Source organism: Microtus oregoni, unplaced genomic scaffold (genome assembly GCF_018167655.1).
Source record: "Microtus oregoni isolate MIOR12 unplaced genomic scaffold, Mior012 000079F_ref0000094, whole genome shotgun sequence".
NCBI classification, from domain to species: Eukaryota; Metazoa; Chordata; class Mammalia; order Rodentia; family Cricetidae; genus Microtus; species Microtus oregoni.
Genome location: NW_024544537.1, coordinates 5119762 through 5132525, shown reverse-complemented (window position 1 = coordinate 5132525; position 12764 = coordinate 5119762).

The window sequence follows — 12764 nt, the reverse complement described above, 5'->3', positions numbered from 1 at the left end:
TGGAGAGAGGAATATTATAAATGGAACTTTCTATCCCACCTGGTCCCACAGCCCTTTAGTCCTATATAAATATGCAGAGGCTCATTTAAATTATAAACTGTCTGTCCTATGCTCAGCGTTATTACTAATTAGCTCTTACAACTTTGATTAACCCATGATTCTTGTTTTGTTTAGCCATGTGGTTTGGTACCATTTCTCAGTAATGCATTCTCATCTTGCTTCCTCTGAAAAATCTCTGATAGAAAGAGATGGCCCAGATGATCCAACATCTCTAAGCTCCTCTGTTGTTTCCTCTGAGTTCTACATCCAGAACAACTTCAAGGTGACTGGTTGAGGTTGTCCAGCCTCAATAAATACTCCAGTCAAGATTTGATCTTAATCCTAAATTCTCTTAGTTTCTCCCAAAGATTACCAACACCCCTAATTATCAGGAAATAGCCTAGAAAACTATGCCAACATTCCAAAAAATGGATAATTGATGTTTGTCTTTATTTAGAGTGTTGGTTACAAATTGTTATGGATTATTTTCAGGAATAAAGCTAACCAAAGGAGATTAGATTCAAGGTTCTTGTATTGAAAAGAAAAAAGGTAAATAGTGTGTGATAAAGCTTTTGCACACTGTAAAGATTTATCACTCATATTGGTGAATGAAACACTGATTTGTCAGTAGCAAGACAGGAAATATAGGTGGACTAACAAGACTAGGAGAATTCTTTGAAGAGATAAGGCAGAGACTCAGTGGCAAGCCAGACCCAAGGAAGCAGGATGAGAACGTCTTAATGAGAAAAGATATCAAGGAACATGTCTCAACATAGATAAAACCTATGGGTTAATTTAAGTTGTAAGAGCTAATTAGTAACAAGTCTGAGCAATAGGCCAACCAGATAATAATTAATACAAGCCTCTGTGTGTTTATATGGGACAGAAGGGCTGCAGGACTGGGTGGGACAGAAAGAATATAAGGCTAGAGGAGACAGGATCTCAACCATTTTTGGCGGAGGAGTTGGCTATGGCTTGATACTTTGTCTCTGATATTTCAGCCTTTATTCTGATATCTGGCTCAAGGATTTTATTATAAATACCACTTAGAACTCAAGTGAAACTTTTTTTTTTTACCAACAATGCAATCAAATGTAACTTAGGCCTGCTATTAGAATCCTTGTCTGATTATGAAAGACAGGCAGTTCACACACTGTCCAACCTTCATTACTGGGAGTGCTCACTAAGGTCAGTACCCCACACCCAACACACAAATAAACAGAGATACGTTGTGGGTGACTTAGGATATAAAACAAATAAACCTAGTAGTATTTATAGAATATTTCACTCCAAAACAAAAGCATATATCTTCTCTGCACCTAGTAGGATTTTGTCTAAAATTGGCCACATACGCAGACACAAAGCAATTCTCACTAGATAAAAAAATAAAATAAAATAAATCCCTGCATCCTATCAGATCACCATAGATTAAAATTGGATATCAAAAACAAAAAAATCAAGAGTAAACATACAAATTCATGGAAACTGAACAACTCTGGGCTCAAAGAAAAGTTCAAGATGACATAAGCATAGAAAAATACTGAAGACTTCCTAGAATTCAGTAAAAACTAATACATAGCATGCCCAAGTTATAGAACACAATGAAAGTGGTTCTAAGAGGAAAGTTGATAGCACTAAGTGCATACATAAAAAATCTGGAGAGATCTCTTACTAGCAACCTAATAGTGCACATGAAAGAGCAAGCCCAGTTTTATGCAAATAGCATGAGAATTTCATTATTCTAGGTCTATAATACAACTTAAAATCAGAGATGTTGATATTTCTATCTGTTCTTTTATTTTTCAGGATAGTTTTGACTCTCCTGGGTTTTATTGTTTATCCATAGGAAGTTAAGAATTGTTCTTTAAAACTCTATAAGAATTTTGTGTGCAATTTGATGTAGATTACATTGAATCTATAGATTAATTTTGGTAAGATGGGCACTTTTACTCTACTAATCTTACAGATCCATGAGCATGGGAGATCTTTCCATCTTCTTTCCCTTATCTTCTTCAATTTCTTTCTTCAAGTACTTGAATTTTTAATCATACAAGTCTTTCAGTTGCTAGGTTAGAGTTATATCAAGATATGAAATATTACTTGAAGTCATTTTAAAGGGTGTTTTTTCCACAGTTTCTTATTTGGCCTATTTGGGGATTTTTTTTATATAGGAGGGCTATTGATTATTTTTACTTAATTTTTCATACACCCACATCACTGAAGGGGTTTGTCAGGTAAAGGAGTTCCACGGTAGAATTGTTGGGATCTGTTATGTACTCTATCAACCATCTGCAAATAGTAATATTTTAACTTCAGCCTTTCCAATTTATATCCTATTGATTGCCTTAGTTTGTCTTATTGCTTTTGGTAGAACTTGAAGTACTATATTAAATAGATGTGTAGAGAGTGAAAAACCTTGTCTTTCTTGCTTTTGATTTCAGTGTAATTTCTTTGAGATTCTCTCCATTTAATTTGATGTTTGGTACATGCTTGCTGTTCCCTAAATCTTTCTATCACTCTTATCATAAAAGGGTTTTGGATTTTGTCAAAGACTTTTTAGTTATCTAATCAGATGATCATATAATTTTTCCTTTAGTTAATTTATTTGATGGATTAAGTTTACAGATTTTAGTATGTTGAACCATTTCTGTGTCTCTGTGATGAAACAATAGATTATGGTGGATGATCATTTGAGTATTCTAGATTCTGTTTTATGTATTTTATTGAGAAATTTTAAATTTAATTTCTTAAGAGAAATTGGTCTATACATCACTTTTATTGTTGAATATTTTATGGTTTATTTCAGGTTAACTATATAGTCATAAAATAAATTGTCCAATGTTACTTCTGTTTCTATTTTTTGAAATAATTTCAGAAGTATTCGCTTTAACTAACTGTTCTTTGTAATTCTGGTAGAATTCTGCACTAAAACCATTTGAGCCTGGTAAAGCATGTCCTTATGAATCTCTTGATTTCCTTTGTGTCTTTTTTAAGAACCCCTTTTTCTTTCTGATTTTATTAATTTGGATATTCTTTCTTCATCTTTTAGGTAATTTAGATAAGGTTTTGTCTATCCTGTTGATTTTCTCAAAGAACAAATGTTTTTTTCACTGATAATTTAGTTTGTTGTTGTTGTTTGTTTTGTTTTTCAAGACAGCAATTTTCTTATTCATTTATTTATTGATTGATTGATTTATTTATTAAAGATTACTGCCTCCTCCCCGCCACCGCCTCCCATTTCCCTCCCCCACTCCCAATCAAGTCCCCCTCCCTGTCAGCCCAAAGAGCAATCAGGGTTCCCTGCCCTGTGGGAAGTCCAAGGACCACCCACCTCCATCCTGGTCTAGTAAGGTGAACATCCAAACTGCCTAGGCTCCCACTAAGCCAGTAAGTGCAGTAGAATCAAAAACCCATTGCCATTGTTCTTGAGTTCTCAGTAGTCCTCATTGTCCACTATGTTCAGTGAGTCCGGTTTTATCCCATGCTTTTTCAGACCCAGGCCAGCTGGCCTTGGTGAGTTCCTGATAGAACATCCTCATTGTCTCAGTGTGTGGGTGCACCCCTCGCGGTCCTGAGTTCCTTGCTTGTGCTCTCTCTCCTTCTGCTCCTGATTTGGACCATTTTTTTCTTTAAGAGAAGAATTTTTCAGTTTCCATAAATTTGGAAATTTTATTCTGTTTCTCTTGTTTTTGATATCCAGCCTTCACCTGTGGAAAATGATAGTATTCAGGGAGTTGTTTCAATTTTCTTGATTCTGTTGCTACTTGCTTTGTGTCTGAGTATGTGATCAATTTTGGAAACCTTTTCACGAGGTGCAGAGAACATGGTATATTTGTAAGCCCAAGTCTCTGGCCTCCATCTTTCGAGGCATCATCCCTGTGCCAACCAAGCCTTGACACCTTCCTAGAAGAGGGTCAAGACAACCTGTCAAAATCCTGACCACTCCCTCAGTCCATTTAACTGCTTCCCCTGAAAGTTCCCTTGTGGTTTCTTTCTTCTCCTCCCAGTGGTCATATTGGTGGCTTCCTGGTTCCCCCTCGGGGGCCACCCGGGAGTGCAGGAATCCCATTAAACCTAAATATTTTTAATTTGACTTGTAATTTGGCTTGATTGGGATTTTTGTGTCAGCAGAGTGCTTACCTTAGGAAAATTCCTAACATCTTGAAGGTCCCACCAGGTAGGGTGGCTTTTCTGTGTGGCCATAGGCCACACGTCAAAAGCCCCTAGTCCACAATCTGAGTTTGCCACACCAAGCTAAAACCAGCTCCCGGGCTACAGCGGCTGCATATTGGTGAATCCCTTTTTCTTGTCTATGCTATAGGACTTGGGAATTCATTCATACTTATGTTTTTTTGATTATTGGACTCATATGGAAGCTGTGGGCCCATGCCAAGAGCTCAGTAGCTAAACCAGCAAGACCAGGTCTTGATGAGATGGACTTTGTTTGCCTTAGGGATGCCTAGCATTCGATTTCCATGACCCTGTTAGGCCTAAGAGCTATTTTTGCAGATGTGCTGTAATAGACTTAGGCCACGTGTTTGGGCACAGACTTTAAAATGGGCACTTGCAGTTCAAAGCCAGATCCACTGTCGACCCTGGGATGCCTCTTACACAATCTTTATAAATTGGGGCTGTCCAATACAATCTGTCTCAAATGGCTAATTTCCCTGTGCACTAAGATTTGGCCCCAATACTATCTTGACAGTGGGATGTGTTGGCCACCAGAAGGAAGTCTTGAGCTTACTGTCCTCTGAGACCTAGAAATTTTTGTCGCTGTAAGGACAAATGGGCAGAGCTTACATATGTTCAAGGTTTTTTGGCTCTGCACTCGTGCCCTTCCTTAGTAGCCAGTGTCTCACGGCACCTGTCTTGGTAGCTAAGGCTGCAATGCCTCCAAATTCCTGGTCATCTGGGAAATGGGACCCCAATAATTCCAGCTGGACCATGCAGCCAGAGACACTGGCCACTCCCCCACACCCGCAAGCCCACACTACCCAACCCCCTCCTGTGGAGCAACATTTTTCACATTTCTCTTCTTCACTGTCTACCCCCTCCCTTGCCAATCCATAAGTTCAAGGTCAACTTCCATCTTACCCAACTTCCTCTCCCCCTCCCCCTCCTGCCTCATCTTCCCACCCTTGGACCCCATCTGCTCACTGTGCTAGCCCCTCCTAATCCTCCCCTGTCTCTTCCCGTACCATATCCCACCATAGCTCCACCCTTCTCTGCCCTCTCTGGTGGGAGCCGATGGCATAATGAAAGTTCATGTTCCCTTTTCTCTTCCAGATATCTCTCAGATAGAAAAGCAGCTGGGTTCCATTTCTACTAATCCTTCTGCTCGTAACAAAGGGTTTTGTTATGTGTTCCAGACATATGATCTAACCTGGCATGTCTATCATGTCATCCAAGCTTCTACTCTCACTCCTGAGGAGCAAAATAGAATTCAGGTAGCAGCTAGACAATATGCAGACAAGACTCATTTGGTAAACAATACAGTCCCTCTGGGAGACGTGGCTGTGCCAGTCACAGAACCATACTGGGATTGCCAACCTGGCCAAAACAGCTGACAGAGGTGGGACATGATGTTTCTTTGTCTCCTTCAGGGTATGGAAATAGAAAAAGTAGTTAATTTTGACAAACTCTGAGAAATTACACAGCTAGCAGATGAAACTCCAGCCATTTTTTAAAATTGGTTACAAGAGACCATGGTCCAATATATCAACCTAGATCCAGCCTCCCCAGTGAAAGCCATGGTCTTGGCTACCCATTTTATTCCACATTCAGCACCAGATATAAGGAAAAAGTTAAGAAAGTTTGAGGAGGGTCCCCAAATCCCTATACGGGAATTGGTGAAAATGACCTTTAAAGTTTTTAATGCTCGAGAAGAAACTGCTGAGTCTTTCTGACAGACAAGGCTACAGCAGGCATCTAATCTAAAGGCCCAGACCACAACAGTTGCCTTAAAGTCACAGGAAAGGGTTAAAGGGAAGCCAAACACAAGGCTCTACCCTGATGGAGCCCAGCCTAAGTCAACCTCACAGGCAAGTTGTTTTAAGTGTGGCCTAAACAGTCATGTGGACGATATTGCACTTTACCTCCTTCAAGGTTATGCCCTATCTGCCAGCAACCTGGACACTGAAAATCACAATGCCCCTATGTGGGCTTATTCTTTTTGCCACGCCTGTCTCACCAACATTGGCAAGTAAAACTGTGCCAGACTTCAAACTTCTCAGCCTTGCAGAGGATTGATGCTGCCCAGACTTTGTATATCCTGTAACCCTAATGAGCCTAGAATAAAGCTGAAGGTAGTAGGTAAGTCCATTACTTTTATTTTGAAAACGGGAACTACCTATTCAGTTCTAACAGTTCACTCAGGCCTTACATTCTCCTCACTAATTTTAGTTATGGGAGTAGACGAGACCTGTTCCTCCCCACTTAAAATTTTGCCACTGCCCTGCATTCTTGCAAGACAATTTTCTTCTCATTCTTTCTTAGTGATATCTGCTTGTCTTTACTGGGTCGAGATATTCTTAGCCACTTCAGGGCCACACTCACTTTAGGCCCCACACACTCTCCTGAGTCACACTTTCTTCTCACTTTAACAGCTTCTCAGGTTCCTACCCCAGACTATTCTGTCCCTTCACTCCCTGATCCAGTAGATCCCCAAGTATGGAAGACTTCTACTCCTGTGATTGCTACTCACCACCAGCCAGTTCTAGTTAGCCTTAAAGACCCTTCATCCTTCTCTTCCCCATCCCAGTCTCCTATTTCTGAAACCCACCGCTGAGGCCTTAAGCCGATCATCACCCATCTTCTATCTCAAAAACTTTTATTTCCTATTGACTCACTTTGCAACACTCCAATTCTTCCTGTGCAGATGTTCTCTAGTGCTTACCGCCTACTTCAAGACCTCTGCCGCATAAATGAGGCAGTCATTCCAGTTCACCTAATGCTTAACAGCCCTTACAATCTCCAGTCTAATGTCCTTCCTACCACCTCCTGATTTATAGTTCTAGACCTAAAAGATGCCTTCTTTACTGTCCATTTACAACCTGGATCATACTTCCTCTTTGCCTTCACCTGGGAGGACCCTGACTCACAGTCCTCCAGAGAGCTTATGTGGACTGTCCTCCCTCAAGGTTTTTGAGACAGCCCCCATTTCTTTGGCCAAGCTCTGGCTTGAGATCTCTCAAACTTTTACACAGGTTCCAGCATACTCGCCAGTACATGGGTGACCTACTCTGCAGTCCTACATTGTCTCTGTCCCAACAGGCTACCTCTGTATTCCCGAACTTCCTCAGATCCCTGGGATATTGAGTTTTACCAAATATAGCTCAGCTATGCTCTCCTACAGTGTATTTGGGTGTTCAGCTTAGCCTTGGGTCTAAGACCCTCACCTCTGAGAGGGTCCAGGCACTGAGGGGTTTACAGCCTCCAACCACAGGGGCTCAGATGCTATCATTTTTGGGCCTTTGGGGATTCTTTTGCCATTGATTCTCTAACTGTTTCATTACAGCCAAGCCTCTGTACCAGGCAGCCAGAGAGACACCCACCGGACCTCTCACCCACCTGGACATTGTCCATTGCCACTTCTCTCTACTGTGAGATGCCCTTCTAACAGCTCCTGCTCTTGTTCTTCAAGACCCCACAAAGCCTTGACATCTCTATACAGATGGTCAGAAGTGGCCACAGGAGTTCTAATGCAAGAGGATGGGCCTTCGAATGGGGCTGTCACTTTTTTATCCAAACAGATAGATGTCACAATCTATGGAGGACAACCATGCCCAAGAACCCTGGCAGCAGCAGATGAACTCACTCAGGAGGCTCTCAAGATTATCTTGTCTTGGCCAATCACAGTATATTCCACCCATCACCTCTCAGACCTTCTGAGACACTCCTCTTTCTCCTTCCTTGGGCCTTCACGAGTCCAGATTTTCACTTACTCTTTCTAGAAAATCCTCAAATTACTTTGGTTTCCAGTCCTGCCTTGAACCCCACAACTCTCTTTCTTGTTCCCCCACCCCTCTGCTACCTCCTCTCACTCTTGCCCAGAGGATGTTGAGGCTTTAACCTCACCCCATTTGGGTCTTCTACCCCAGCCAATGACAGATTCCCAACTCACACTACTTGTTGATGGAAGTTCCCTTATAGATAATTCAGGAAAACAGCCGGCAGTGTATACAGTGGTCACTTCCACTGACATGGTCAAAGTGACCCGCTTGTCAATGGGAACCTCATCACAAAAGGCTGAATTAGTTGCCTTGACTAGGGCACTAAATAGCTAAGGGCCAATAGGCTAATATCTACACTGACTCTAAATATGCCTTCTTCTTTTTTTTAACTTTTTTTTTTATTGAGAAAAGAGAAAAAAAAACAAATTTCCTCCTCCTCCCAACCTCCCATTTCCCTCCCCCTCCTCCCACCCTTCTCCCCCTCCCCCCACTCCTCTCCCCCTCCCTCTCCAGCCCAAAGAGCAGTCAGATTTCCCTGCCCTGTGGTAAGTCCTAGGTCCTCCCCCCTCCGTGCATTTCTAGGAAGGTGAACATCCAAACTGGCTAGGCTCCCACAAAGCCAGCACATTACGTAGGTTCAAAACCCCGTGCCATTGTCCTTGGGTTCTCATCAGCCCTCATTGTTGGCCATGCTCAGAAAGTCCAGTTTTATCCCATGCTTTTTCAGTCACAGTCCAGCTGGCCTTGGTGAGCTCCCAATAGATCAGCTCCACTGTCTCAGTGGGTGGGTGCTCCCCTCGTGGTCCCGACTTCTTTGTTCATGTTCTCCCTCCTTCTGCTCCTCATCGGGACCTTGGGAGCTCAGTCCAGTGCTCCAGTGTGGGTTGCTGGTGGGAATGCAATCTTGTGCAACCACTTTGGAAATCGGTGTTTCGGTTTCTCAGGAAATTCGGGATCAACTTACCCCTGGACCCAGCAATACCACTCCTGGGAATATACCCAAGAGATGCCCTATCACATGACAAGAGCATTTGTTCAACTATGTTCATAGCAGTATTATTTGTAATAGCCAGAACCTGGAAACAACCTAGATGCCCTTCAATGGAAGAATGGATAAATATGCCTTCTTGATGGTCCACACTCATTTTGCACTGTGGAAGGAAAGGGGCTTCCTTACTACCAAGGGCACTCGCATAGTTGACGGACCCATTATAGCCAATCTTTTGGAGGCCTTTCAGCTCCCTGCAGAAGTAGCCATTATTTACTTTGGGGGACACCAATCCTCCAAGGACCCAGTGGCCCTAGGCAATGCCAAGGCTGACTCAGTGTCCCTGTGGGCTGGCCTCTAGCTCCTCGGACTCCACAGAACGTATTTTATTCTTAACTCCCTATCAGCCCTATTACAAACCTAAAGAGAGGAATGAGCTTATAAAAAGGAGGGGGGATAAAAACAAAGAATGGATGGTACTATTTAAATAACTGTTCACATCCTCCCTCAAGACCAGGCATTGTCAATCATTTCAGACACCCACCGGACCTGACACATAGGCCCCAAAGATTTGTTCCACTTCTTGAAGCCCCTCTTTGACCCCACCCTCCTCCAAAATTCTATTTTACAGGTTCAGTACTTTTGCCAGACATGTGCAGAAGCTAACCCACAAGGGGCTTTCCACATATGTCAGCCTGTATTCCAGGATCATAGACATCAACTGGGCAATGATTGGCAAGTTGATTTCACTCATATACCTACTCATAAAAAACTTTGTTAGTCTTAACACTTGTGGAAAGTTGTACAGGATGGGTAGAAGCATTTCATGCCTCTGGGGAAACAGCAGATATGGTGGCTCAGGTACTCCTGGACCACATCATTCCTCAGTTTTGTGTCCCACAAATGATCCAGATGGACAATGAGCCCAGGCTTCACTTCCAGAGTCATGGAGCTTGTGTCAGAAGCTCTCAACATCTCCTGGAAATTCCACACCCCCTACCATCCACAATTCTTGGGAAAGGTAGAGAGGGCCAATGAACTCATCAAACAACCACAAACCAAACTCTCCATTGAACTCAGGTTATCTTGGATCTCCCTTCTTCCCATTGACCTGACTTGCCTCAAGGCCACCCCACATTCCCCTAAGGGCCTGAGCCCTTTTGAGCTGCTTTATGGGAGGACCTTTATCCTTAACCATCACCTAACAGTCCAAACTTCTCCACTGGTGGGGTTCCTACCCTACCTCTCCCTTTTAAGGTCCCTTCTCTGTTCACATGCTTACAGTTTTCTACCTGCCCCCACACCAGTGGACCCTTATGCCCCTAAACCTACCCTGCTCTCCCCAGGAGACAGAATACTCCTCAAACAGTTAACTCCTAGGTCTCTCAAACCTCGATGGACCGGACCTCACATGGAAATCCTCACCACCCACTCAGCTGCCAAGCTCCTGGGACACCCATGTTGGTATCATCTCTCCAGGCTCAAGAGGATACTACTCAGGACACTTGGTCTGTCTAGCAGACAGGACACTCCAGTTTTCTAGGATGCCACAATGAAGGGCCTACCTTTGGTGATAACAATATTTTTTTTTTTGCTAAATACCTACCTTCTTACCTCCCCCAAGGAACAGATGCCTGGTGTCTCTGGGATGACTGTACATGGGATGCCTTTCCAACCACACCTCTCATTGAGTGTGGACCCACCATCACCCAGCTCTCCCCTTCCCCATGTGGTCCTATGCCTGTAGGAAGTAGCCAGATCTGAGTCAATGCCCCTTTTTTCCTAAGAGAGCCTAAATCTTAGTCAAAATATCACCTCAGCTTCCTGTTACCCCTTATACAAACAGCCTGGAATGTAAGCTTTGGTCTCTTGCTGCCATCTTGGAGGTCTCATCCTTGTGCCTGCCAAGCCTTGACCCCTCCCTGGAGGAAGGTCAAGACAGCCCACCAAAATCTTGTCCACTCCTCCGGTCTATTTAATCTGCATTACCAGAAAGTTCCCATGAGGTGTCTCTCATTCAGGTTCCAGCTTCCTGGTTTTCCCTTGGGGCAACCCAAGAGCACAGGAATCCTATTAAACCTGGATATTTTTAACTTGGCTTGTTGTATGATTTGGCTTGATTCGGATTTTTGCATTGGCAGAGATCTCACATTAGAAAAATTCCTAACAATATTCTTTTGTATTTGTGTAAATTAGTCTGTAAATATCTATTAGGATAATTTGGTTTATAAAGTTAGCTCCAAGATTTCTCTGTTCAGTTTTTGTTTGGATGACCTGTCTATTGGTGATAGAGTTAAAGCCTCCCATTATCATTTTGGGAGGAACAAGGTATTATTTAAGCTATAATAGTGTTTCCTTTAAAAGGGGTGCCCCTGTGTTTAGGGCATAGAAGAATTGAAATGTAATCTTGGTGAATTTTTCCTTTGATGTATATGTAGTTTCCTTCCTTATTTCTTTTTATAATTTTTTGTTTGAAGTTTACCAACTTGCGTCTATCGTCCATTTGCTTGGAATATCTTTTTCCAACATTTACCTAATTGTAATGTCTACCATTAATGGCAAGGTATATTTCTTGCATGAGCAAAAGAATGGATTGCGTTTTTAAATCCATTCTGTTAATCTGTGACTTTTTACTGGGGAATTTAAGCCATTTATATGGCAAGCAATCAATGAATAATGATTGCTAACTCATGATATTTTGCTGTTGTTGTTAGAAGCATGTGTGTGTGCGTGTGTCTGTATGTGTGTATGTGTACTTCTCACCTTTTGATTTTTCTGATGTGAGGCTACATATTTCTTGTTTTGTTTTCATGTGTAGTATTAGCCTCATTAGTTTGGTTTTTACTTTCTATCACCTTCTATATGGCTGGGTTTGTAAAATTTATTCAAATTTTTCTTTTATTAGGAAGTATCTTATTTTCTCAATATTGGTTAAAATTTTTCTGCATATACAGTAATCAAGGAAGGTATCTTTAATCTCTTAGAGTATACAGCACATGCATTCAAGTCCTGCTGACTTTTAGAGTCTCCATTAAGAATTCATGTACAATTTTAATAAGTCTGCCTTTGCATGTTACTTGGTCTTCTTTCACAGCTTTAAATATTCTTTCTTTTTTTTCTGTAGATTTATTGTTTTTTTTTTTAGATTTATTGTTTTAAATATTGTGTGATGAGAGGACTTTCTTTCCTGGACCAATCTACTTAGCATATTCTATACTTCTTGTATTTTTATTGGTATCTCCATTTTCAGTCTAGGAAAATTTTCTATACTTTTGTAGAAGATGTTTTCTGGGCCTTTGAGCAAGTATTCTTTTCCTCTCATTCTTCCTATTATTCTTACAATTGGTCTTTGCAGTCTCCCAGATTTTGTAGATGTTTTGTGTCAGGTATTTTTAGATTTAGCATTTTAATTGATGTGTATATTTCTTCTCTCATATTGTCAATACCTGAGATTCTCCCTTCTATCTCTTGAATTTTGATGGTGAAGCTTGCCTCTATAGTTCCCGTTTGCATTCCTAAATTTTTAATTTCCAGGATTCCCTCAGTTTTGTTTTTTTTATTATTTTATTTCTGTTTTATATTCCTGAACAGTTTTGTTTCCTTCCATTGTTTGTTTGTTTATTTACATGACTTTCTTTGAGGTATTTATTCATTTATTTGAATTGTTTATTCATGTTTTTCTTGATTTCTTTAAGGGTTTTTGTTTTCATTTCCACTTTGAAGAATTCTATCGTCTTCATATATTTTGTTAATGCCTTTTATGTGCAAGCTAAGATGGAATATTC